Genomic DNA, 6,000 nt, shown 5'->3' on the forward strand with positions numbered 1-6,000 from the left:
ATGGACATGGGTTTGAGTAAACTCCTGGAGTTGGTGATGGACAGGGAGGCCTGGCATGCTGCAGTTCATGGGGTCGCAAAGAGTCAGACACGACTGAGTTAATTAAAGGAATAATAGGTCCCACTTTGCACTTTAGAAAACTCATTCTGGCAGCAAGTAAAGGGTGATTTGAGAAGGTGAGAGAGTGGTCACAGGATCGTGAGACTGGGCCTTCAACAAACTGTCTCGGCAAGAGGTGGTGGTGGCCTGCTGGCAGGGAGGGTGAGGGTAAGAGGTGGGGACAGAATTGGGAGAAATTAGGAGAAAATGAAGAGGTGATTGTGGGCGTGACTCCTGACTTCTTGGATCACTGATGACTGTTCCCCAAACTGGGAAATAAAAAAGGTCTGTGTGGCAGCAGAGAGGGGAAACGACAGTTCTGATTGGGACAGGCCGGGTTGAGCTGTCCAAGGGTACTGGGTCAGCGTGTCTAACAGGACCATGAGCAGCGCTAGACACAGCTTAGGAAAGCCCTCCAGCCAGCAGCAGTAGCCTTGAGCGTCGCCTGTGGTCAGGGGTATCAACACCACAGGGGTGGGGAGGATTGCTCGGGAGGGTGTGAGGGCGTGAGGAGGGGAAGATGCTGGACCACCTAGGATAGATTCTGGCCCAGCCTGGCTAAGAGAGTGGGCTGTGACGTCTTTGTTGCTTTCAGTCGCCCAGTTGTGTCCAACTCTTTGCGATCCCACAGACTGCAGCACGGGAGGCTTCCTTGTCGTTCACCATCTCCCAGAGCTTGCTCAAAATCATGTCCACTGAGTCTGTGGTGTCATCTAACCATCTCGTCCTCGGTTGTCCCCTTCTCCTCCTGCCTTCAATCTTTCCCAGCAGGGGACAGTCAATTAGAAAGCTGTGGTATGAGCCCTCTAGAGAAAAGTTGATCATCTCAGATGGAGAAGTAACGAGCAGGCCGAGAGGCAGGCAAGGAGACTGGAAATCTTGTTTCAAGCCCATCTGAAAAGTGCCTAAAAGTCACGTGAAGGGAAGAAGGATCACATGTTTTAGGGGTGCTTCTTTCAAGTCAACCTCTCCAAGATTCACCTCAGCCAGAGAGTTGCCCAAATTCTCCTGTTTTGAGTTTCTTTTCTCATGGTTAAACATGGGATCCCAGGCACCCCCATCTTAAGTGACAACACGTCTGACTGAGGCTCCACAGCTGACAGTTCACGCCAAGAACGCGATGACTGGAGCAGGACCAGGCCTGTCTGCACTGCAGGCCCTGGATCTGTTTACCTGGGGACGGGTGTTGGGCAGGACGGTCAGAGGAGGAAACAGAGAAGCAAGATGTCTATGACTTTGTAGCTGTGTGGAGAACTGACAGTGAGTAGAACCAGGGCCGGGGGAGCCTGGTGGGCTGCCGGCCATGGGGTCGCACGGAGTCGGACACGGCCGAGCGACTTAGCAGCCGCAGCGGCAGCAACTCTTAGGTGATTACAGGCTCTCACTGTGGACTAGGGCTCAGGACGAGGCCTGTAAAACCGAGATGGCTCCTGTCCGTCTCCTGGGAGTGAGGGAAAAGGGCAGGTAAGGATGGGACAGCCAGGGGTAGACGGAAGGGAAGAGCAAGTCAGAATGGAAAAAGTCGAGTGAGGAAAAATATGCAAGAAGGACTTTCCTGGTAGTGCAGTGGGAAAGAGTCTGCCTGCCAAGGCAGGGTTCAATCCCTGGTCCGGGAAAACCCCACGTGCCGTGGAGAGACTAGTCCCAGGAACCGCAGCTGTGGAAGCCCGCCCTCCTCGAGCCTGCGCTTTGCAGCAAGAGGAGCCGCTGTAACAAGCAGCCCGGGCTCTGAAACGGAGCGCGGGTCCTGCTCACGGCGACTGGAGAAAGCCTGCACGCGGCACCAAGGACCCTGTGCAGCCGAAAACTGTTTAAAAAATGTGTAAGAGGGAGGCAGGAGACGTGAGAAGCACCGCTGGAGGAGTCTGTGGCCTCAGACGCGGCTGAACTGGGTTAAAGAAGAAAGAAAAAGCCGTAATTCTACGTGCGCCCACTGCGTCCTCCAGCCGCCATCAGAATCTAAACAGCTGCCTACAGTCAAGACCTCTAGTCTACGGAAAGCCTGTGCGTGAATGAAGAAAATGCCTCTCTGGGCAGGCAGAGCATTTTTTAAAAATTGAAATATAGTTGATTGATCATGTGTTATTTTCAGGTGTATAGCAAAGTGATTCAGTGTTGTACATATATAAATAAAATATATATTCTTCAGAACCTTTTCCCTCATATGTTATTACAGAGTACTGAGTTTAGTTCCCTGTGGTACACAGTGGGTCCTTGTTGCTTATTTATTTTTTATAGAGCAATGTGTAAATTGGAGAAGGCAATGGCAACCCCACTCCAGTCCTCTTGCCTGGAAAATCCCATGGACGGAGGAGCCTGGTAGGCTGCAGTCCATGGGGTCGCTAAGAGTCAGACACGACTGAGCGACTTCACTTTCACTTTTCACTTTCATGTATTGGAGAAGGAAATGGCAACCCACTCCAGTGTTCTTGCCTGGAGAATCCCAGGGACAGGGGAGCCTGGAGGGCTGCCGTCTGTGGGGTCGCACAGAGTCGGACACGGCTGAGCGACTTAGCAGCAGCAGCAGTGTGTATGTGTTAATGCCAAACTCCTAATGTATCCCCTAGCCCCTTTCCCCTTTGGTAACTGTACATTTGCTTTCTATGTCTATGAGACTGTTTCTTTTTTGTAAAGAAGTTGATTTGTATCACTTATAAAGATTTCGCATTTAAGTGATACTGTATGATATTTGTCTTCGTCTGACTTCACTTAGCATGCTAATCTCTAGGTCCATCTATGCTGCTGCCAGTGGCATTATTTCATTGTCTTTTTACGGCTGAGTAATTTCCATTGTGTATATATACCATATCTTCTTCATCCATTCATCCTTCAATGGGCATTTAGTTCGTTTCTGTGTCTCGGTTACTGTAAGCAGTGCTTCTGTGAACACTGAGGTGTATGTAACTCCAGCTATAAACCCAAGCAGAGCATCTTGAGTAGAGAAGAGTGGACGTCAGGCAGTCCTTACCCCCTAGCTGGGCGCCTCTGTGCAGTGCATACACCGTGCAACCTTACATGGCAGCTCTGCCCACACTCATCATCCTACTTGTCGCGTTTTGTAGAGATAATGTCTTACATTGGCAAGAATCTCAGTTGACATCTACGATTCCAAATGCTGATGTCTTCATTATCCTTCTACTGCTGAGAAACTTCTGGAGAAAATAGTGCCTCAAATTGTTTTCTTTTGCTCTTCTCATCTCCAGGGAAACTAGAAGAACTGAACATAATCTGGTCCATCAGGAAGGTAAAACTAAAGAATCCACACGTAAATGACCATGAAAGGGGCATGAAGAGTGTGGTTAGGAACACAAACCTCAAGAGGCCGTGCTGCGCTTACTCACCCAGTGGTGTCCAACTCTTCGCAACCCCATGGACTGTACCCTGCCAGGCTCCTCTGTCCGTGGGGACTCTCCAGGCAAGAACACTGGAGTGGGTTGCCACGCACTCCTCCAGGGGCTCTTCCCAACCCAGGGAATGAACCCAGGTCTCCCACATTGCAGGCGGATTCTTTACTGTTTGACCCACCAGAGAACCCCAAGAAGTCTAGAGAGGTCTGCTTATTTGATGAAAAGTTAACCAACACCAAACTGCCCGCCATTAGTATGGCACCTTTACTTTCTCAGAAAGCCCTGAGATGATACCTCAGTGGGACTCACTCAGCCCTTCATGTACCAAAAGTCGAGGCAGGTGGCACCATCTCCACCTGACAGTTAGGTAAATTGAGGCACAAAAAGCTTCAGCTGCACAAGGACTGGGGATGCACGGAATTCCAGGTTTCCCCATCTCTAACTTTGGGTAGCTTCTTTTAAATTCCATTGTTTTCTCAAAGGGTGAAATTTTTGCTTTACCAACAAAGGACTCATTTCTCCATGGATGCTGAATCTGACAACTCTCTTGGAGGTTTGCCCAGGGTAAGAAGCCATCATACTAAAAACAATTGAAGTTTGAATTATAATTGTGACTTGTCCATTGATGTTCTATCTCGAAGTGTGAACTTCAGCTTCACCTTTCTTTCTCCTCTTGACTCACTCAATACCTCCTTCAGGAACTTTCTTTTTGAACTTAATTAGGAGAAACAGAAAGAAATTTCTCTGTTCTGAAAGCCAAGTAGGATTTCCATATTCTCCTCTTCAAAACTACCTAGCACATGGAGTTGTAAATATTAAACACTGCTGTTTTCATGAAGAACTGAGGCTGGGTCTGGGTTTCCTTGAATCTAAGAGAGAAGTGAATTACTGCATGCAACTTCAAACAGGAGACGTAAAAAGGAAAGAACTGCTGCATGTTTTTAATAAATTCCTTTTTTGCCCCCCAGAAAATACATGTTCAGAAAAGTATTTTCCTTCTGAACTTGACTCCCAGGGCTTACTCGTCTGAAGGACTTGAAAGCTGAGGTTTTGGGGAGAGAGTGAGGAAAATGGGGGTCAGGTAGAACCCTCTGAAGAAGCGGCCAAAAACTTGGCATGTGATCAAAAGTTTCTAAAAGTGTTTTCAAAGGAGAGAGTCTGTCGTTTTAAAGCCATTTTCATTAATGGAATGTTTTAAAAATGGAGGAAAGTAAACTGTGAAACACAAAAAATGTATCAATTTTATCCAGATGCTCTTGATCAGAAGTGTGTTTGAAATATAGTCACATATTCAGCTGTAAATTGCCTGTGAATGGTAATTGATTTTCAGCTAAATTGACAGTAAGAAGAATTTCAGGATGTGAAAGTTTCCTTCTACACACCTTTTTCTCAGTTGCCATTCATGTTGGAGATAATTAGAAAAGGCCAGCATTAGCGGTTGGACTAGGAAATGGAGGGCAACAGAGAGGCAGAGTAGAAGGAGCAGTTTGCCCAAGACGGCTCCCGAGGAAGACAGGAAATCTGGGCTCGATGCAGAAATGCACCCCGGCTTGGACAAAATGGAGGGAGTGGGAAGGGCATGTGGATCACTGGCGGACACTTGGGTTGATGATGCAGTTGCCACGGTTCAGTCGCTCACTCATGTCCAACTCTCTGTGACCCCATGCACTGCAGCAGGCCAGGCTTCCCTGTCCTTCACCATCTCCTGGAGTTTGCTCAAACTCATGTCCATCGAGTCGGTGATGCCATCCAACTGTCTCATCCTCTGTCGCCCCCTTCTCCTGCCCTCAGTCTCTCCCAGCATCAGCGTGTTTTCTAATGAGCTGGCTCTTTGCATCAGCTGGCCAAATTACTGGAGCTTCAGCTTCAGTATCAGACCTTCCAGTGAACATTCAGGCTTGACTTCCTCTAGGATTGACTTGTTTGACCTTGCAGTCCAAGGGACTCTTGAGAGTCTTCTCCAACACTGCAGTTCAAAAGCATCAATTCTTTGGTGCTCAGCCTTCTTTATGGTTCAGCTCTTGCATCTGTATATGATGGCTGGAAAAACCATAGCTTTGACTATACAGACCTTTGTTGGCAAAGTGATGTCTCTGCCTTTTAATATGTTGTCTAGGTATGTCATAGCTTTTCTTCCAAGGAGCAAGCATATTTTATTTCATGGCTGCAGTCATCATCCACTTGATTTTGGAGCCCAAGAAAATAAAGTCTGTCAGCGTTTCCATTGTTTCCCCATCTATTTTCCATGAAGTGATGAACCAGATGCCATGATCTTAGTTTTTGAATGCTGAGTTTTAAGCCAGCTTTTTTACTCTTCTCTTTCACTTTCATCAAGAGACTCTTTAGTTCCTCTTCGCTTTCTGCCATAAGGGTGGTGTCATCTGCATATCTGAGGTTATTGATTTTCATTCCAGCTTGTACTTCATCCAGCCCAGCATTTCTCATGATGTACTCTGCATATAAGTTAAATAAGCAGGGTGACAATATACAGCCTTGACGTACTCCTTTTCCAGTTTGGAACCAGTCCATTATTACGTGTCTGATTCTAACTGTT

This window comes from Dama dama, chromosome 28 (assembly GCF_033118175.1).
Source record: "Dama dama isolate Ldn47 chromosome 28, ASM3311817v1, whole genome shotgun sequence".
In the NCBI taxonomy this organism is placed as follows: Eukaryota; Metazoa; Chordata; class Mammalia; order Artiodactyla; family Cervidae; genus Dama; species Dama dama.